The sequence below is a fragment of the Camelus dromedarius genome, chromosome 11, assembly GCF_036321535.1.
Source record: "Camelus dromedarius isolate mCamDro1 chromosome 11, mCamDro1.pat, whole genome shotgun sequence".
NCBI classification, from domain to species: Eukaryota; Metazoa; Chordata; class Mammalia; order Artiodactyla; family Camelidae; genus Camelus; species Camelus dromedarius.
Genome location: NC_087446.1, coordinates 4,231,460 through 4,253,070, shown reverse-complemented (window position 1 = coordinate 4,253,070; position 21,611 = coordinate 4,231,460). Strand labels below are relative to the sequence as shown.

At 56.3% G+C, this 21,611-nt stretch overlaps 1 protein-coding gene across 5 annotated transcripts in view; it reads left to right on the top strand.

The window, feature by feature from the left end:
- The first annotated feature begins 4,695 nt into the window (after positions 1 to 4,695).
- Positions 4,696 to 21,611, top strand: part of PRR5 (proline rich 5) — a 50,921-nt gene continuing 34,005 nt past the window's right edge. For 2 of the 5 annotated variants that reach the window (XM_064491378.1, XM_064491379.1), the window contains exon 1: positions 11,622 to 11,833. The gene's annotated coding sequence lies outside the window, so the exon portion shown is untranslated. Of the gene's footprint in view, positions 4,770 to 10,974; positions 11,101 to 11,620; positions 11,834 to 21,611 lie in introns of those variants that run through there. The other 3 variants (XM_064491376.1, XM_031463418.2, XM_064491377.1) reach the window with 3 other exon arrangements.

The window sequence follows — 21,611 nt, the reverse complement described above, 5'->3', positions numbered from 1 at the left end:
GACAGATTCTCGGCGGGACTGCGGGGCGGCACTGATCCCGCTCCCTGGCCCCGGCTGCTCGGGCCAAGTGCAGGGGGCTGGCTGCCAGCACACAGAGCGTGCATCGGAGGGATGTGGGGACCAGGGCTGACTGCGCGTGAAAGGCCTCAGCCCAGACCCTCTCATTCCCAAGTTACAGCACTCGGGGGGGAAGGGAGGGGCAGTTGTGTGGCCAGAGCCACTCCCACGGGGAGGGGTGAGCCAGCAGGTCTCGGGAGAGGATATCTGGCCCACAGGGCTGGCAGGCTGGGTGAGCTGAACCCACTCTCTTAGGCACCCTGTCTTGGCCCAGCACCTGGACCTGAGTCCCAGAGCCTCATAGGCAGGCACGAGGCCTGGAGCACTTAGCCACAGGCTCTGTGTCCCGGGATGCCAGCCTGCAGGGTGAGCGCTGGTCCCGGAGTCCTGGGCCTGGTCTGTCCTCCGTGGGAATCTTCCACTGGTCTCCCAGGAGGAGGGTAGATGCCTCCAGCTCCAGCTCCCAGGGCCCTTTCTGGGCTTCCAGTATGACAGTCCTCTGCCATCAAGTGACAGAATGGGTTTCTGGGTCTGGTCCCCCTACTGCCACCTCGGAGCTCCCTGGGCTCCCATTGGTTCTAGGCCCAAACTCAGAGGCTAGCGTGCCCGAGGCACGTGCAAAACACTCCTTGAACTGAACCAGACTCAGCCCCTGTGGCCGGAGGCTGGAGGCCCGGGCCAGCACTGAAGGCAGAGGGGTGCCTGGTTTTCAGCTGGGACAAGGGCTGGGGCACACAAGCCTAGCGCTGGGGCCGGAACCGGTGGGTGGAGTCAGGAGCCTCCCCCAGGGCCCCGGCCCAGCCTGGCAAGAGCTGAGCCACCCCTCTCCCAGCCAGCCTGGCCCTGTCACCACGGGAATATCAGCAGCAGATGGTCTGCTGGTCAGTTGGCACGGGCACCAGCCTGGCTGCCACCTCCCACATCCTGTCCTGCCCTCTCCCTCTCGGTCTGAGGGTCTGAAGGAGGGGCTGTTTCATGGTGGCCCAAGAGGCTCCCCATTACCAAAGCCCTCTGTGGGGAATAGGGAGGGTGGACCTCTTGTTGCCTAGACAGAGGACGTGCCTAGGAGCCCTGGATGCTTGGAAGAGGGGGTTAGAAGAAACTTCAGGGCACTGAGCCTGTGCTGGGTGTGCTGGGTGATGGGCGCGGGCGGGTATGAAGATGCAAGCTTTGCTCTGGACTGGATGCTGTCAGGAATGCGGGGTGATTCTGTGATCAGGTATCTTAGTAAACCTTGTTGACAGGGAGGGGAGCCTGGAGTGAGAGTCTCTCCTGCAGCCGAGCAGAGGCGGGGTCTGGTCATTTTGTGGCCCAGACACCACTCAGGCTGTCCCCTGTGTTCAGGGGTCACCAGGCCAGGGGCCATGGTTTTCTCCCAGGTCGGCCTTGTTGTGTGTTGGTGTCCTGTACAATGCTTGGTATTAAATGGTAGGACAAGCTCTTTGTTCTGAAGAGGGAAGGGGTCCCCGTCATGTTTAACCCTCAGACCTGGGCCCTTCGAGGAGAAGAACTCAAAATCCCCCAAAAGCCAGACACACAGACTTTAAAGCAGGGGGTCCTGGGTTGGATCACGGGCTCTGTCATTACTCATGGCATGGTCCTGGGTGGGTATTTTTTTGAAGACTTTATTTTTTTTTTTTGGAAGAGTTTATGGTTTACAGCAAAATTGAGAGGGAGGCACAGAGATTTGCTCCCCCGCCCCCATTGCATAACTTCCCCCACATACCAGAGTGGTACATCGTTTACAACTGCTGACCTTATTGGACACATCATTATCACTCAAAGTCCTCAGTTGACACTGAGAGTTCATTCCTGGACATTCTATGGGTTTTGACAAATGTATAATGATATATACCCATGACAGTATCACATGAGAAGTTTCTCTGCCCTAAAAATCCTCTGTGCTCCGCCTGTTCATCCTTCCCTGCCCCCCAACCACTGGCAACCACTGCTCTTACCTGCTCCATAGTTCTGCCTTTTCCAAAATGTCATAGAGTTGGACTCCCACTGTTTGTAGCCTTTTCAGATTGGCTTTTTCCACTTAGTAACGTGCATTTAAGTTTCCTCCACAACTTGATGGCTTAATAGCACATTTCTTTTAGCACTGAATATATTCCTCCATATGGCTGTACCAGTTTATCCAGTCACTTACTAAAGGACACCTTGGTTGGTTCCAAGTTTTAGCACTTATATGATAAAGCTGCTGTAAACACTCCTGCACAGGTTTTGTGTGGAAGTCAGTTTCAGCTCCTTTGGGTAAACAGCAAGGACAGTGATTGCTGGATTGCATGGTAAGAGGATGTTTAGTTTTGTAAGAAACCGCCAAACTGTCCTCAAAAGTGTCTGCACCGTTTTGCAGTCCCACCTGCAGTGAATGAGAGCTCCTGTTGCTCCACATTTTTGCCAGCATTTGGTGTTGTCTGCGCTCTGGATTTGGGCCATTCTAATAAGTGTGTAATGGTATCTCATGATTGTTTTAATTTGCATGGCGCTAATAACATTAGATGCAAAGTATCTTTTAATATGCTTATTTGCCTTTTGTGTGTCTTCTTTGGTGAGGTGTCTATTAAGAACTTTGGCTGGGAGTGTTTTATTACCTCTCCGCACCTCAGTTTCCGATTCTATAAAATGGCAAAAAATAATATATATCTGTGTTAGTCACGGTTCCAGCAGGAAATAGAATTTACCCCAGGTGGTCCAAATAGGGAATGTAACTAAAGGGACTATTACAGAGGTGCAGGCAGGTTCAGGAGCACCCAGAGACTGACAACTGAGGTCTCTGGAAGCTGCTATGTCCCTGGGGCTAGAGGAACAAGTGGAGGAAATGGTGTTTCCAGCGGAAGTTGATGGGAGCTGTGCTCAGGGAGGGGCACAGACGGTGCCGGTGCTACAGCACATGGGCAGTGGGAGGAAATGCCCCATCCTCTCCCTCCCCCCCGACCTCCAGCTGCTGTCCCCATTGGCCAGACCCAACCAGGCACCAGCGGGGGATGCAGTCCATCAGGCACAGAGCCAGGCAGCGGATGGAACCAGGGGGCAGGGGGACGCCACGAATGAAAAGTGACCAGCACTGCTCATTATGGACTCATTCATCCACTCACTCTTTCAACAGACATATATTTGGCCCCTTTTAAGTGCCAAACACACCACAGACCCTTTAGGGGAAGAAAAGAGGCAAGCTCCCCACTCCCGCCGCAGGGAATTTACATCCTAGCAGACAAACTAAGCAATAAAGAAATAACCAACTGTAGAATGTAACGCCAAGTGCAAGAACTCAGGAGAAAAAGGAAGCAGGACCAGAGAAAAGAGTGGAGGGGAGGCAATTTTAGATCGTCCAGAGAATGTGCCAGCAATACCCAGGACACACCATTACATGTATTGGCTCCAGCTGGTCCCTTTGTTCAGATGCCTCTCTGCCCTCTGGGACACATGGCCTGCTGCCCAGACAGAGGTGCTTATCCCAGGACCCTGGTGAATCACCCCCAGCACACACCCCCTCCTGGATTCTAGTCACCAGGAAGGCTGCCACCTGATCTGTCCCGTTTCAACACTGTTTCTGGGGGGCAGGGGGCTTCGCTGCAAACAAGCACAATGATGGCAGGGAAAGATGTTTTAGTCCCAAATATGAACATAAATATTTGCACAACTGAATTTCAAAACTTTAAAACAATCACTACACATGAAAACACATAAGAACCAGTCACTAACCATCCCCGCCGGAACACCCCAGCCGGAACACCCCAGCGGGGCCGCCTGGCCCCTGGCAGCACAAGGCAGCTTGGCTTCGGACCAGCACTGACTGTTAATCCTGCTAGAGAATGCCTGTCCAGGAGCCCCTCCCACCCCCAGCACAGTGTCAAAAGGAGACCGGGTGAGCCTTTTTAAAGTGAAGAGTGAAAAGCACCCCTTTAAGACACTCTGGGGTGTGGACGTGGGTGTGGGGAGCGAGGTGTTCGCTATTCCACCAGAGCAGTACTTCTCAAACTGCCCGGGAACTTGGAAATCTCCAGAGGACTTGTTAAAACCCAGGTTCCTAGACCCCATCCTCAGTTTCTTTAAGTCTGGGGTGAGGCCTGAGAATTTGTTTCTACCAAGTTCCAGGGTGATGCCAACGGAGCAGTCGGGACACACTTTGACAATCACAGCCTTGGGATATCTAGATGCTGGAAGCGTTTGTTCACCCCATCCCTGCCTTCCCTGCCGCCACCGAAAGACCCCAAGCCCCAGAGCAGGGACAGAGTCTGAACGTCTGATCTTTCCTCCCGGCTCCCGGGGCCCCCGCAGAGGCCAGGGCTGGGGAGGGGGCACTCAGCGGGCGTTAGAGGGTCGCGGAGGGGTGGGTTACTGGCCGGAGAGCCGATCTGGGCCGCCGGGGTGGCCGGGACGCCCCCTTCCCCGGCGGGCGCCACCCACAGCCTGCGCAGTGCACCGGGATGGGGGCCCCCGGGGAGGGCACCCCTGCCCCCAGCCCCCAGCTCGGGCGGCGCCGGGCCCCGGCGCCCCGGCGGGTGGGCGTGCCCGCGGCCCAGGTGGCCGCCTCCCGCGCGTCTCCGGCAGCTCCGGATTCCCTGTGGCCGCGGCCGCGTCGGGCGCCCTGCGCGGGCCCGGGGGGGCGGGGCGGGGCGGGGCGGGGCCTCCGCGGCCCCCTCCCCCGGCCCCGAGCTCCGGCTCTGCGCGGTGGCAGCGGCGGCGGAGGAGGCTCGGGGACCAAGGTGAGCAGCGGCGACGGGTCCCGGAGGCCCCGGCGGGGGAGGGGTCCGGGGGAGCCGGGGGCGGCACGCGCGCCCCTCGGAGGGCGGGGGCCCGGGCGGCGCCGGCGGAGTGGCGTGTGTGTGCGCGCGCGCGCGCGTGTCGCGCCGAGTGCGGGGACATGGGGTGGGGTAAGGGTCGGACGGTCCCCTTCGTTGGGGGTGTCCAGCGTCTCCCACCCCCCCGTCTCCTGGGACCTCCGGGCTCATCCTCTCTCGCAGTCTCTCTCTTGGCCCCCTCCCCGCCCCCTCCCCCGTTCCCTTCTCTATCTCTGACTTTCTCTCTGTCTCTGTGGGTGGGTCTCTGCGTGTCCGTCCAGCCGCTTGTCCAGCCGCCTTGTTTCCTGATCTTCCTTCCGCGACACTGCCCCCTCCCCATCGGGTCTCTCTCCTCGCTTTTCACTGCCCCCTCTTAATAGAGCAAACAAAGATGGTCGAGGGAGGGAGACACCTCCTTTCTGAGCCCTGTCCTGGCTCAGCGTGGGGCCCCACCCCTCTGGCCTCTGGCCTGGGCCTCGGGCCACCTTCCTGCGGGGAGCTGGCCCTGCAGAGCTGTGGGGGTGGGTTTGGGACAGCTGGCACATCTGAGGGCAGAGGCCCCAATGCTGGAGCTTGCAGAGGTTTGTGCCCTCAACCTGGGGAGCCCCCCTCCCCTCCCTTGAGAGGTGGCACACTGGCCTGGTCAGGGCTCTGGGCCTCTGGCAGAATCAGATCATGCACTCGACCCTGTTCACATGAGCAGATCCTGACGCTTTCTAAGATTTTTTCCAATGGAGCCAAGGTAGGGAGAACTTGCTGGGCTGGGGGAGGGTCCCTGTCCTGAAGGTCACAGGGTGTGGTCTCAGCCCGGCTTGGCCAGGCCACTTCCTGAGGGTGACCTCCATCTCCCCATCCATGGCATGGGGCAGCAGCGAGAGCCCTGTGCAGCCGCCTGAGAACCGCGTGGGCTGGCCATCATGTCCAGGTGATTAGCGATGCTCTTGGAGAGAACGGGGCTGTGCCGGAGCTCCCCGGAATCCCAAAGACCAGTCCCTGGACTGCATCTGGAGGGGGAGGGGGAGCTCCCTGCAGCCTCTCAGACCTGCTGCAGGGCCAACCCAGGAACCCTTCCTGGAGGGGTAAGCTCGGGGCTCTGGGAGTGGAGCCTGGACCACCAGGCTGTCCTCTTTAACGACTGTGCTTGATAAAATGATGATTCCTGGACTCCTATCCTGGCCTCTGATGGGGTACCAGGAATCTGCATTTTACAACTCCCCCCCTCTTCTGATGCACATTCAGGTGTGAGTGGTGGCATCGGCTTATGGGACAAGGTCATATAGCTTCCTCTGACTGGCAGGCAGTGGGGCGGACCCAAGAGGAGCCGGCCTTACTGTGTCCCTGGGCAAGCCGCTCTATCTCTGAGCCTAAGCCCCCATCAGTCAAAGGAGATCAAGGCCTCCAAGGGTCTTTCCTGCCAAATGGTCTGGGATTCTGAGCCATTGCTTTCAGTGGGGATAGGGGGTGGCTGAGGGCTACAGAGTCAAGGAGGCCCAGGTCGGCGTCCCAGGACCACCACTGGCCGGCTGTGTGGCCCTGGGCAAGTCACTGTGCTTCTCTAGGCTTCAGTTTCTTCACCTGAGAACTAAAGATCACAGCATTACCCACTCCTTACGGGTGGTGAGGAGCCACAGAGGCCCAGCGCCTGACACGTCACAAGCCCACCGGGAACATGGGGGTACCAGTCACAAGAGAGGCTAGCACTCTGCAGTTTTCACTGTCTGGTGATGGGGACGGTCGCGTGGACTTAATTTCTCATCAGCAGGAAAAGTGGTCTGTACAGAAACATTTGTTAGCTAATGGATTTTTTTTCTTTCTAATGGATGGCTTAAAAGCCCTGAGGACGGCCACGCAGAATTGCCTGGGCAGCTCGGGTGGCGTCTTATGGGATCCGCTGGGTGCCACCGCCAGCTCCCCAAGCACTGGGAGACAACACCCTTGTCTCCTGGGCGACTCCCCGCAGAGTCAAGAGAGCAGAAACCCAGGAGGGGCCTGGGTCGGGGAAGGACAGAGAAAATCTCGGGCCCTTGCCAGGTGCCCCGAGTTGTGAGCGACCGTGGATGCGAACAAAGTCATCTTCTGGGACATCCGTGGGAAAAGCAGAGCTCTCGAGAAACCCATAGAGGGACAAGGAAAGTCGTTAATTCATTCACTCACTCACTCCTCCCCACAGGCCTTCTCCAGGCCTGCAGATGGCCAGGGTCCCCAGGGAGGCAGAGAGACCCATGCAGAAAAGGGGAGGCCACAATCTGGGTGGGGAGCTATTGGGTCAGACGTGCTGTCCATGGTCCCTGGGTTCAAAAGCAGGGTCAGGACATCCTGCTTCAGGGCTCACCCCAAAGCCCGGGGTGGCCCTCAGGGTACAGACACTGAGAAGGACCAGGGTTAGAGTCCGGAGATATGGATTAAAACCGTGGGCTGTAATGAAGACATGGGTTAGTGGGACAAGGAGGTGACTTCCTGAGGACAGTATAACCTTTTTTAACCATATCCCTCTTTTATGTCTCAAAATCGAATTTTGGTGAGGGAGCATCTCGTGGGGCGGGAACTTTGAAGTCTGTGTGTGAACACAGTTCTCGTGACTCAGGAAACCTGACGTCTCGAGAGCAGCCCGGGTGCATCTGCCAATAGGACTTGGCTCCAGCCTCAGACCCTGTGGCCTGGAGGAGAAGCCAGCAGGGGCCAGGGAGGGGCTGCAAAGGCTGGAGACCCCAGAGTTGGGTCCACCTGCTATAAATCCCAGCAGCACTATTGATAGCTGTGTGGCCGTAGGGAAGTGGCCTAACCTCTCCGAGCTTCAGTTTGCTCATTTGAGAAGTGTAGATTGGAAAACACAGCTTAGGTGACCAAAACCTGGGTTCTGGAGCCAGGCTTCTTGGGTTCGAATCCTGGCCCCACCTCTCATCAGCTGTGTGATGTTGGCAAGTCACCAAACGTCTCTGTGTGCCTCGGCTTTTTCATCTGTGAAGTGGTGATGGTGGTTGCACCTACCACCTAAGGCACTTGTGAGGACCACGTGGCTTCATGTAAGGTCCTGGGAAGGACAGTGCCTTGTGTTGGTATGGTAGAGTGGTCTTGCAGTGACAGGGGCTTGCGGTCAGGCTGGCCTGGCATTGGCCCTGGAGTTCCTGTCAGTGTTAACGTCAGGGTTAAAACCCACTTCTGGGCTCACGCGATGACTATGAGTGACGAGCCGTGTGCAGGCCCCCTCGGTGCCCGGCACAGGGAATCCCTCAGGAGATGCTGGTGCCGGTCTGTACCCTCTGGGCAGAGCAGCGGGGACATAGGTGATGTTTGCAATTGCTTTACCCTTGACTACACCCAGGAGCGAGTGAGGAGGGGCTGGGGCCAGGTCCCTTCTGAAAAGGTTATCAAGAAAATCTATGCAGTTCGTTTAAAAGGAGTACCGAGTGTTGCTCTCCTCGGTTCTGACTCCCAAGCGTCGATTTGCCACCTACTGTGTGCCAGGCCCTGTGCGAAGGCTTCCCCGGCCACCATCCCACTTACTCCTCCCAGCCAGCCCAGAAGGTGATCATGGCCCTGCCCAGTTAACAGAAGGGCAAACTGAGGCTCAGAGAGGCCAAAGGCTGCCCAGAGACACTGGCAGCAAGGAGCAGGGCTGGGGCTCAAACCGCCAGGTCCCCAGCAAGAGGGGACGTGTGCACGCCCACTTTCCAGTCCACGACGCTACGTGCCTGACGGTGAGGGACTGTCACTGTGACGCCTCCCCATCGGGAGCTGCCGTGGTGGGCTCCTCTGACCCCAGTGGAAGTCCTGCTCATTTTCTGGAAGGTTCTTAAGGTTTTGCTCTCTGCGCCATCAGCTGGGCTGATTAAAGACCTTCGTTCTTTTATCCAAAGCAGTTTCTCCAGCAAAACCAATCTGCCCGGATCCTAGAAGAGAGCAGAGGAGGAGAGACTCACAGGGAAGACCCCGGATGGGAGGGGGGCCCCGTTCAGCTCCAGAAGGTCCTGGTTCGCCACTTCCACCCCTTTGAGTCTAAGAGGGGTTACTCTCTATGCCTTGGTTTTCAAATCTGTGAAATGGGAATTTTTACTTCTGCTCTGGTGGGAGGGTAGGTAAAGCTGTGAAGTAATAATAGTCAACACATATATAGCCCTGGACAGGTACCTGGAAGGCATCTTACATATTTGCCCTCATTTAACCCTCTGAGGCCCTATGAGGTCATTGTATCATCCCACTGTGCAGGTGAGGAAGGCAAGGCACAGAGAGGTCAGTATCTTATCCAAGGTCACACAGCTGGTAAGACTCTGAGTCTGGTAAGCCAGTCCATCGAGGCCACTTCTTGGTAGATAGGCATGACACCCCTTGCTTGATTATTCCCACTGACAGGGAGCTCACTACCTCATGAGCTCCTGTGATGGTTAGTCTAGGACTTAGATAGGTGGCAGTGATGGTCCCTGGGACAGTAGACTCAGTGTGGGAGAAGATTCTGAGCTTGGTGTAGGCTGAGCAGGGTTTGAGGTGCTGGCAGGCTGAACCGTGGAGAGGTGGGGAGGGTGGTCCCCAGTTCTTCGTTTCTCCCAGTCATGTCCATCTCATCTGTCCCACAGACCAAATCTGAGGCTGAGAGAGGAGAAAACTCAGCACAGGAGGGCAGACAGTAGGTGTCCAATAAACCCTTGGGGGGGATCAATCCTGTTTCTAAGGAAAATTTTAAGTTATAAAATCAACTTAGGCATACGATATAAACTCTAGAAAATCAATCCCAGTTTTACCTGTAACCTCCCCCCAGAACATCAGCATTTTGTGTATCATTTCCAGACTTTTTTCAGTAAATGCATCCCGATGTAGAACCATTTTTACGTATCATCACACCATGTGTAGTTTCGCATCCTGACCTTTCTCGCTTCCTGTGAGTACCACGAGCACCTCCCGCGTTCTTTCAGTGGTCCGGTTGTTCCTGAAGAGCAGTGAGGACTTTTTACTGGCGGCACAATATCCTGTGGCTGTTCTTCATTTGCCCCAGACCATCCCCCTTTCAGTGGAGCCGCCACATGGACCATGATGTGAAAAGCAGGTGTTGCCCCCGAGGTCACGCCTCGGACGTCCGACGGGACAGCTGGTCAGCCCCGACAAGCTGTGTGACCTCGGGCAGGGTCCTGCCCCTCTCTGAGTCTCAGGCGCCTGCACTGCTGTGAAATGGGGGTAAGAGCCTGACGTCAGAGGGCTGCTGGGAGGAGTAAACGAGGAGATGTGATGTCAGTCATCTGGCTGTGGCGGGGGCTTGGAAGGTGGAAGTTATTACTGTTACTGTCATTGTTATTATTTGGTTCCTATCTCCCCAGTTAGATTGTGGAGCCTGCAAGCAGGAGCCAGGCTCTGTGCATTCCTGTGTCCCACAGGCGCCGTTATATTTATCGGATTCCTCACATTCAGGTCCCTCCAAATAGAATGAGTCTCTGTGCGGGCGGGGCCCTGGGAGACCCTTCACTGACAAGGTCTCATCTTGTCTCCATGAGTCGGGATCATCAGCCCCATTTTAGAAACAGTTTCAGAGAGTGTGATGGGCCTGCCCAAGGTCCATCACAGTGGGAAGAAGACAGCCAGGAATACTTCCTGGAGGAGGTGGCATGGCACAGGGCTGACAGGATGGGGCATTTGACTGGGCCAAGGGACAGAGTGCTGGTGTTCTGGGGGCGGAGCAGAGGCGCCTGGGAGCTGTCGGGGGGCCCAGCAAGTGTGGGGCAGAGTGTGAGTGAGGCCTGGGGGCATTTGCTGAGCTGAGCTGACCTGAAGTGACAGCAGGGCAGGAATGAGCTAGCTGTCTGGGCTCCTGGCCCCAGCTGCACCCGACCCAGCCACTTCCTTCTGTCCGGGCAGGAAGGGGTGCTCTGCGGGACTGGAGGCTGCAGGCACCTTCCTGGGGCCTGCTCTGTGAGCAGTGATAAAATATTTATCAGAAGCACTGGCAGCTGGGCTTCCCTGCACAGGAAAGGGGGCAGCTCCCACCCCTGGGCCTGCAGCCTGGCTGAGTCCCGCTGAGTCACAGGAGAGCCCGGTGAGCCACCTGCCCGCACCCTGCTCGGCCCCTCTGCCCTTTGGCCACGTGGATGCCTTGTAATATGTAAGCTATTCGGCTGCCCACGGGGCCAGGGCAGCCAGTGCGCTTAGTGCTGAGGGTTTCAGAGCTCACTCAGCAGCCAAGGTCACTGGCAGAGGAGGCCAGCAGGCTGGGATCCCCCCGGACCCATCCCTGCAGGGCCCCACCTCTTTAGTCCTCACAGCACCCTGCAAGGTAGGTCTTCTCGCACCTCTGTTTGGTAACGAGACGCTGAGGCTCAGAGTCGGGGCACGACGGGTCAGGTCTCACGCTGTCACGGGCCGAGCAGAGGTTCGGCCCTTGGCTGCCTGACCTCTGCCATGGAGGGGCTGCACTCTGTCCTAGCCCAGAGTCAGGGCCTGGGGGGCGGGGGGTCTGCCCGCCCTGGTGTGACCAGGAGCTGCGACTTCGGGTTTGTGATTTTGATTTTCAGAGGAACAGCAACAACAAAAAACAGTAGCAGATGGCTCCTTCTTGCTGCCACCAGCGTGGGCAGAGGGACGAGGCTTTCAGATTCTTTTGTTCACTCATTCATAAAGCACGTTCTGGGTGCGCTGGTCAGAGCCCCGCATCCCAGGCTCCCAGGACCAGTGAGGGACACTTTGGCTGTGGCTGGGGGAGCCCTCAGAGCCAGAAAGGGCGGGTTCTGCCCCGGGGCCCACTTCCTGCCTACTTATGTGCTCTGTGACCTCTGGCAAGTTCCTCTGCCTCTCTGAGCCTTGGTCTCCGGTTTGTGGATCGGAGGATCAAGCGAGGATCACACCTGTGTCCTTGTTCTCCATCACATCTTCACATCAGCCTGACGAGCATCAGTAGGCCTTTGGACGGCTCTGGTTTCCAGAGAGGTCCCGGCAGGCCTGTGGTTGGCTCTTCCAGGGAAGAACCTGAAGCCAGTGCCCTGGGGGCCTTGCAGATATGCTGATGGAAGGTGGGAGTTTTTCTAAGCTTGATTCTGAAGGGAACTGGTCCCTGCAACCACACTCACTGCTAGGAGCTGTGAGAGGGAGCCCTGTGGGTGGCCGGGGTCACCTCCGCTTCACTGCCTGCCCCTGCTTGAAGGTCACTTCATATTCCTACTCGTTCTCTGCCCTTCCCTCCTCTGGGCCTCCTCCTGCCTTTCCACTGTCTGGAATTCTTTTCCTCCCTTCTTCACTGGTGGCTTTTGTTGGTTCTTCAAGTCCTTGCTGGAAGATGCCTTCCTCCTCCAGGAAGCCCTCCTGGCTGCCCTGCATTCACCCCAGCAGGGTGGGTAGACGCCCCTCCCATGCTCCTTTACCTTGGAATCTTCGCTCCTATCTTTGACCCAGCACTGGATGTGTTCCCCAGTCTCCTTCCCTCCAGCCTGGGGTCCAAGCGCAGAGCTCGATTCATCTCTGGGTCCCAGGGCTGAGCTCGGAGCTGGCACACAGTGGGACCCCGGGAGTGTCTGATGAACGAGAGAGCAAGTGGCAGACATAGGGGCTGGGTTGGAGTTTTAAGAACCTGTGGTAAGGGACAGGAGCGGACCTGTAAGATCTGCTCCATGTGTGAACTCCCTGTGTTTCTGTGAACTGTCTGCAGACAGGACCTTCCCAGATGATGGACACTCAGCCAGACAACAGGAAGTAAGGACTTCTGGGGCCGAGACTGTTGTGGGACGGGGGTGCAGTGTCTGGGGGGATTGGGAGGGCTGGCCTCCCAGCCTGGGTCCCTCCTCTTGGAGCTGTGTGACCCTAAGCCTGTGTGACTCAGCCCCTCTGTCAGGCCTCACGACCGCTCTGCAGACCCAGCGTCTTTCCGTGCAAGGGAAGGAGGCGGGTGGCAGGCTTGCGTTCAGGGGCTGCTCTGGGTGGCGACCAGCACTCAAAGCCCAGCACAGAAAAAAGACCAGGATGGGCAGCAGTAAGTTTCTCTGGTGGTTTGTTTCCTCTTCCAACTTTTTTGTGTTTGTCCAGTTTTCTTGAGTTCACTCAGTGACTTTGCATGGGTGTTGAGAGCCTTATGATGTGAAAATAGAGCCCCTGCCGCTGGGACACTTAGTCTGACGGACACTTGTCCATCAGGCTGTCCCAACACGGTCTGATGGGGGAGGCTGCCGAGACTAGGCCCGTGCTGTGATGGAGCTGTCACGGAGGGAAGCCCAGAGGGGCCCCTGGCCCAGCCTGCAGGCTTGTGAAGGTGGCACCTTGCCGGGGGGCAGGGGGCTGTTGCTAGGGAGGCAGGTGTGCTGGAGCTGGGGCAGGTGTTTGGCTGGAGCCTTAGAGAAGGGTGAGGTGGGCGTGGTGGGAGACCCTGCGTAGAGAAGGGCTGGACCAGATCCTGAGTGATGTTGGGGGTTGGTGCTCCTGTTAGAATCCCAATAGCTGCATCCCCTGAGGGTGTCCACCCACCAGCCTGCCCCTGGGGGCCACCGGGGCATTCAGGAGCCCATGTGACCCTTACCCCTGGGGGATCCTGTGGGGCTGGCACTGCTATGTCCCCATTTTACAGAATGGGAAAATTGAGGCCAAGTACAGTGAGTGACCAAGCTGAGTTTCAGATTCAAATCTGTCCCCAGAGCCCAACTCATAACAGCCAGCCTCTCCTGCCGCCCTTGCTCCTTCACTGAGCCCCGGGGCCTCGGCTCTGTCATTTGTGGAGAGGGGATTAGAGCGTGACATCATAGGACAAGTGAGTGCCATTCATGGGACTAATTTTCAAGCCCATGCCCTGAGTTCTCTCTGAGTTCATGATTTCTGTTGTCTGTGGTTGGAGCATCGCTCAGGGGGGCAAGTTAGGGGAACCAGATAGAAGCATCAGAGGCACCATGGGGACAGGGCTCTAAGGAGAACCCACAGAAATGGGAAATGAATTCGATTCCACAAGACCAACCCGAAAGAGCATCAGGCAGCCAAAAGGAGGTCAATGCTGACACGCCCAGGTGTGGCCCCGAGGGCGTGTGGCTGGCGGGCCCCTAAGGGTGGTGGAACAAAGCAGGCAGGTCTGAGAGGGAGCCGACTCGGTGCTCTGGGCCCCGGGCCAGCTGAGGACTCAGAGGCAGGTGGGGAACACAGCTGCCCCGGGGTCACAGAGCAGGTGGGGCCAGTGCCGCAAAGGTGTCTTCTGCTTTACCTGAACCAGCCAACAAAGGGAGACCTCCATGCTGATGGTCAAGGTCGCCAGCCATCGCCTTGGTCTGTCCGCTCCAAGGCCAGGAGGCCGCAGCCCTTGGTACCAGGCAGGGCGCGTGAGGGTGGGGGGATGTCACTGAGCTCAGGTGTGTTTCCTCCCACATGTTTGCCAGTGCAAGGGGCTCTGACGGCTGCTGTAGGCGGTGGGTGGGCGAGAGGGCAGGAGGGAGGAGGGGGAGGCCCGCCCCGGCCCCTGTCAGGGCGCTCCATTCTCCTAACCTTGCTTCACCAGGAGATGGTGAGGTTTCCCGCCCCCTGTGGGTTTTGAGCTGAGCAGGCAGGGTGGGCAGAGTAGGTGAGGTGGCCTGGGCCCCCCGGGGGCCCGGACGTAGCCTTGGATGCTGGGCTCCGGCTTCCACTGGGTGCACAGGATAGGCCTCCGTCCACCATTGGAAAATGAGGATGCCCCCTCCCCCTCGTCCCACACTCTGTCTTTCTATCAGAGCAGTTATGAGGCCAAACAACCACTGGTGCGCCACAGGATAAAAGATTTGGCCAAGGTCAGATTCAAAGCCAGCGCTCAGCTCAAGGCCTGGCGCATATTAGGTTCTCAAGAAATACTTATTTTACAAACGGCCTTTGACAAGTTGTGCGGCCCTCACAGGCCCCGTGTCCTCCGTGGAGGGAGCTGCCAACGGCCCGTCCCACCTGGCAATGTCGTGCAGACAGGCCTGGCGCGTGGGGAGTCCTGTGGCTGCTAGCCGGAGACAGTGAAGGAGAAAGCCAGCAGCATGGCCGTCATAGTGAGGGCTCTCTCTCTGAGCCTCCCGGGGAGTGGGCCACTGCAGCAGGTGGCCTGGGCAGCGCTGTCCTCCAAGTGCAGGCGCGTGGGCGGTAGGGTGGGGCTCGGGGAGAAGACTTTGGTGGGTGAGGTCACCCTGAGTGGGGTTTTGCAAGATGAATAGGAGTTGGCCAACCAGACCAGGCTTAGGGAAAGCTTATCCCAGATAGTGAAGGACAAGCATGTGGTCACGAGCGGGGCATGGCCTTCCAGGACAGCAGCCTTCCGCTTGCAAGCTGACTTTTGCTTTCATTTGCTCAGGGTGCTCCAGGGAGGCTCTTGGCTCTCCCTTCCTCTCCCCTCAGACAGCCTGTGGGCTGACAGCCTGGGCTCCCTGTAAGGGGCCAGGAGCTTGTGACTGACAGCTCGCCCTCTTGTCTCATCCGTGCAGCGAGGCCCAGGAGAACCCCCTTCTGTCGCTTGCCCCCCGAGCCTGGGGAAACCCTGCGCAGGAGGCCAGGGCCGGAGGAGCGATGCCGCTTGCAGTTAGGGCAACCGCCTCTGCCCCTAGGCCAACTTCTCACCTCTGTCCTCACCCCATCTGCCGCCCACACCGGGAACCACAGAGAAAGAGCCCAGGCCTCGGTGACTCAGAAAGAGAAACTGCCAAGAAGACCTGAATAAGGAGCCCCTTGGGGGTCAGGCAGGGGCTGGGCAGGGTCGCCCTCCCACACCCAGCGCCCAGAGGAGGGTTTCGGGGAGAACAGGTGCTGGGTCTCCCAGTCCCCACCCTGCCAGGCTGTGGATCTGCCCAGGCCCCGTCACGTGGGTGACTTGTGGCCCTTGGGGAGTCCCCTCCCTGAGCCTCATCCGGCTGGCAAGTCATCCAGCCGTGCCTCAGGACCCCTGCCCAGCCCGGGGGTACACCCCACCGGCCATCGCAGTCAGAGTTGAGTAAAGTGGGGTGACCCTCTGCAGAAACAGAATTTCATGCACACTGTGAAAAGTGAGGAGAACACACGGGTGGACACCCCTGGACCCCGTGCTGCCCCACAGGGCCACCAGGTGAGCAGCAGATACCCCAGCTCACAGGGGGAGAGACAGGCTCTGGAGGACACGGCAGTGAGCAGGTGGGGGGAAGCGGAGGCATGACTGCATCCATGCTCTTGGGGCCCCAGGGGGCCTGGATTTGAGGCCAGCCTGGCTGACTGCCCCCAGACAAAGGGTTCCCCAATGGATGCAGGTCCGAGAGGGCCTGGTCAAAGGGACAAGCTGGGGACGGGGCCTGGCACTTTTCAGCTAAAGGAGCTGCATGTGATCCCCTCCCCACCCAGAACTCACAGAGCCGGAGCTGTGGCCCAGCCTCACCGTAACATCCTGGTGAAGAGGGGGTTCCCAAAGGCCCTCACCTCTCATTTCGAATCCATGGTCCTTTCCACCCTTGTCACACCCCTGAGAAGCATGTCATCCCCAAGTTCTCACCGGTGGAACCAGGTGGGAAACTCAAACGGGGCAGAGCCTGGGGGCAGCAAGGCCTGGGGTGGAGGGTGGGGTTGGGGAACAGAGTTGCCCCAGCGGAGTCAGGAGGTCTGGACTCCCAGTGGTGTGTATTGAGGGGGCTTTAGCTGGCGTATTCAATTAAGAATTTGCAGATCAAAACCTGCTGAATGAGGAGGCACGAGCCATCCACACGGAGTCAGCAGGGAGCCCCTCCGCATCTGAGCTCCCACTGGGGGAGGTGAAACCCGGGGTCGTTGTGATTGAAGCTGCAGTTCCAGTACACTCAGACAGAGGGCACAGTCACAAGATTCCTCACTTACAGATCCCAGAAATGGGAGTGGGGAGCATAATGACTGGGGAAGGGCAGTCCCCGTCCCAGGTCACGGGCAAGCAGGACACAGAGAACCGGATTTGTAAGGTGGCTTGTAACTTATAACTAGGGGACCCAGCACCCAGTAGGACCTCAGCACTTGCTCCTGTTCCTCATCCGTTAGGACAGTCTGGGTGGGCGACCCTGCATGTCCCACCCCGTGCAAGGCCTCAGTCTCCCTGTCTACAATGTGGATACTGGGCTACCTGAGCTCCCAGGGCCTCTGGGCCTGGCATCCCATGGGAGACACAGGGTGCAGAGGGTGTGGGAGGCATCGGGTCGAGGTCACCCAGTGTCCTTTCTTGGGAGGCCCCTTCTCTGACTTCCGCCTGCTGTTCTGGTATTGAACAGCCTTTCCTGTGGGAGAGGAGGGCCAGGCGGGTTTTGCTAAGTGCCCTTTCTTAGCTGCTTGTGTCAGTTCCCAAATGTAAACCAAGTTCACGGAGAAGGAAGGTACAGGAACTCCAGACACGTGTGAGGAGGGGAGAGTAAAGGAGAGCTGGAGGGGCCAGGGACCCCAGGGGCCTAGGACAAGTGTCCCTTCCCTCAGACGCCTCTGGGAGTGGAATCCTCTCAGTCTCTTGCTCCCCCATCCCCCGTTGGCCCCCTCCCCCTCCCCCAGGAAGCTGAGCCTGATCGCTGCTGCTACCCTGCTATGTGGGCCGCGGGGGAAATGCCCTGTTTGATGCTCCACTACCCTGATCTCGCCACCTGCATGCCGTGGGGGCATCACTGCACCTCCTGTAGCCCCATCAGCCATGACTGCAGAGCAGGAGGGCACCACCTACATGAGAGGGTATCGGGCCTGCATGACCGTGTGTGCGTCCTTCACGCCTGTGCTTTGCTCTTAGAAAATGCTCATAATGTAATACCTGTGGTTGTGTTATTGTTACAATCATTAGCAAGATGTTCCTGGCTTTAAAAAAAAAATGCCAGGAGATCTAGTACACATGTAAGATATGGACTGATTTTTTTATCCTGAGCCTCCTAGCAACAAAAGTGAAGAGGGAAAGATCACTCACTAGATTCAAAGATGAAAACACAGCTTTTGCTGGTAATGAAACCAAGGGACGAGCCTTTTGGGAGCCCCCATAAAGGATTCCCCGTGTGATGTGTGAGCAGCCTCCTCAGTGCTCCTGGGGTCTGGCTTGATCCATGGACCTGTGTCTGGAGCAGGACCTTCAGGCTCTCCTAACCGCAGGGGAGAGGGAGGGGGTGTCCTCAGGTTTTCTGCAAGGGGAACCCAGTGAGGCCCATAACCTTGAGATGTCTGAAGTTTCATGTGTTATCTTCAAAATCCACGAGGATTTCCCCTCAGTCTATAGTTGAACCGTGTGTATTTAACTACAAAAATCACGTTTTCCCTCCTCCACTCCATACGTTTGGGTACCACAGATGCTCCATACAGATGGGCCACGGTCATTCCTCAGCTTTGCCTTAACATGGGGTCCCAGCCCTTTTAGAGAAGCTCATGGCAGCCACATCCCTCGCCCCAACAAAAGACACACTCATGGTTAGGTAAGTGGAGAGAGCCTAAAGCAATTACGCAGATGATTTCAGGGTTTCACAGATCCTGAAAAACTCCAGGGACTCCAGGACCCTGGCTGGACAGGCTCCAACCTGGATGATGGGGGAACTGCACATCTTCTGGACCAAGCTCATGATTATTATTTCTCCCAGCTGGGCTTTTGTTAGACGTGAAGCAGTAGAAAGCTCAAATTTATCTTGAAGTTGTTTATTCTGCACAGAGCCAGATGTCTTCCTTGTGACCCAGACAGGAGCGGGCTGAGTACCTAACACTCTCCTACACCAGGCACTTGAGTTGGTGGGGACTTTTACACTGATTACGGAACAGCAAGGATGTGGGACTGGCGACTGCTGAGACTGCATATGATGCTCCCTTCTCCCGGGTCCTGTCCCCTTTTACACCTGGGTAGGTGCCCAGGAGGCTGGTACCTGGTTTTTATACCATCTTGTTCTAGTCATGTTTTCTTTTGTCTTTGATTATGTTAAGCAAATTCATTTTACAGTCTCTTTCCAAAAGTTTCTTGCCTGAAGTTCTAGGATTTTCATCCTGACATTTGAAATGTTTGCTCTCCTTCCCTCATGGTGGCCTGTTTCCTTGCGTATTGTATAATTTGAGATCATGAGTTTATTTCCAGCCAGGCTTTTATCTGTGGGAACCCCAGGAGGCCTGGCTTGTGCACCTGCTTCTCCAGAGCATCTTCAGAATTGCTCTGCCTGGCAGCCTAGGGTTGTCACAGCATAGGGCCACTTTTATGTTAATTGCTTTAGTCTCTCTCCACTTACCTAACTTAACTCCCCATCCCCCAGGGCAGATGCATGGCTACAGATTCTCAGGAGACATGCAAGCTTTTTCCTACCTCGAGTTCTGGTGGGCAGAGACAAGTTTTTTTTTGTCGTCTCTCTTTGTCAGTGGGCATATCTCGGCTACCCATTCATTAGGGGTGCAGCCCCTCCAGCCCCCGGCTTTCTGTGCAGAGCTCAGTTGCATCTCCCATCGTCCTGCTTGCTCAGTGCCTCATCTCCCGACTGCTGGTTTTAACCTCCCTCTGCCTCAACACCCCTCCCCCGACCCCACAAGCCTGCCCTACACTCATTTAACATCTAGGTTCTCAGTTCACCATGTTCCTGTGACTTAACTGTTAATACTGATCAGCATACAACTTAGTAGAGTGTAACTGTTAAGAATACAGACTCTGAAGCCAGACTGCCTGGGCTTGAATCCCAGCTCCACCAACATGGGCTGCACTCAGTCTCCTCATCTGTGAAATGGGGAGGTGGGGTTGCTGCAAGTGCTAGAGGGTGTTGATGGAAAACGACAAAACACCTGCTATTTTACCAGCAAAAATGGGTTTATTCAGGAACAGCAAAGAATTACAATTCAGGACACGCAGTGCATGCGGCACCACAGGCACGTCCTGGGTACCATTCTTTTATAAGGGAGAAGGGGAGTTGGGAGGGGCTGTTATAAACAAAGTGTCCACTAGAGAAAACTGGGAGTTCAAAGTGTAGTAGCTTTTCATTGGCTGAGTTGTAACAGTTTCTCATTGGCTGGGCTGTTGCCAGGCAAGGGGAAGTTCTTCTTCCCTCCTGCTGGATAGTAAAGTAGTCACCTTCTTCCTGTTGGAGTCCCAAAGGTTCATCTCTTCCTGCCGGGTCTGCAGTTGATGGGGGAGTGGTCGGGCGTGAGAGCTCCCTCTTCTGGTCTCCTGACTCCATTTTAAATGAGGTTTCTGTTTATTCATTTTCTCAAGGGCTTGATGCGTGAACATCGCTCCATATTGAACTATTGCCTATTGCAAGCATTATAGAAGTTAGTATTAAATATCATATAGACATAGTAATAAGATTATCTTAATGATGATATTAATATTGTCATTCTGGTCCCTGGTGATTTTCCTCTTTCTTACAAGCTCAGTGATGTATTTAGAAGATGCTTGTAATTTTTTTTTCTTTTTAGGGGGAAGATAATTAGGTTTATTATTTTTATTTATTTACTTATTTATTTATGGAGGCACTGGGGATTGAACCCAGGACCTTGTGTATGCTAAGCAGGCACTCAACCCCTGAGCTATAACCTCCCCTCTATGTTTGTAATTTTTTCATCTTACATTTCTAGGAGATACGTAAGAAAAAGCTTTCAGGTTGTGTAGTGATCTAAATTGTCCAACCTCTTGACCTGTAAGTGGTTAAAGCAGAATAATAATAATGCTCCCTGTGTATTAGTGCTTCTCACAAGCACATTCAGAGCCTGTATGTAGCTCATCTCTAACTCTCCCACTAAATTGCAGGCCATCTTTGGAGCCTGGTGGAATCCAGCTCAGCCACATACCTACCGGCTCCGTGACACATCTTGCCATCTGTGCACATGCTCCATCCCTTATCTGGCTGACACCCTCAGGGCCAGATGTGACTTTGGAATTCCTATTATTTTTCAATGATAAGGCAATCTGTGGCAACTCTGGGGGAGGGATCAGGGTGGCATCCTGGGGACAGTTTCTACACAAGATCGCCACTAAGTGGGGTGGACAGAGACTCTGAATAGCCTCGCTTTTTCTGGTCACATCAGATTTTGTAGCCAAATGAGCCCTGTAAATTCTGCATTTTCAGAGCTCTTTGCATTTCCAGATTGCACACGGGGTCTCCCAGTGGGGGCGGGAGATTGGATGTGACTCCCGCTCCAACAAGAACAAGTGGGGATTTACAGCCAAGGAGCAGGGCGGGGGTCAGTGGATGGGAAAGCAGGAAGAGGAGCCATCTGGGGAACGGGGATTCTTGCTGACTTAGTCTACTCAACCGAACTCTTACTGAAGGCTGGCTGGGCGATAAGGTATCAGGGTGGTCAGATGCCAGGGGTAGGGGACTTTCCTAAACCAACTTAGCAGGATTCTTGCTCAAAGTGGATTCTATAAGGACAGAGAGGGAAGCTCACGCTCAGGCCTCAACCAGCCGAGAGCTCCAAGGAGGCTGATTCAAGTTAGGTCAAGAAGAAAGTCGTTGTCAGTGTCCACTGGGCATGGTCCTCGGGGAACACCTGATGGAGGAGGCAGGCCCAGTCCTGAGACCCCAACACTGGGCAGAGGGAGGGCAGCCTGGGGGTTGCTGGCTGAGCTGGGTCGAGGGGAGAAGGGACCACATCGCCGAGGTGGGGACCCAGGGCCCAGGGGAAGCTGGAGGACAAAGCATGTAGAGCGGGAGGCCAGCTGGTAAAAATGGCTGAGGCCGATGAGCACCCACTGTGTGCCAAGCCCCCCTGAAGCAGTTGGCGTCTCTGAATACAGCCTTGGGGTCGCCCGGGGGAAGGCGTTGTTCTGATTCTCATTTTACAGATGAGGAAACTGAGGCGCAGTTAAACAGAAGTCATCAGCCCAAAGTGGTCAGCTATTACCCGGTGAAGCCACCCCCCAAACCAGCCCACACGCTGAGTCACGACTGTCTGCTG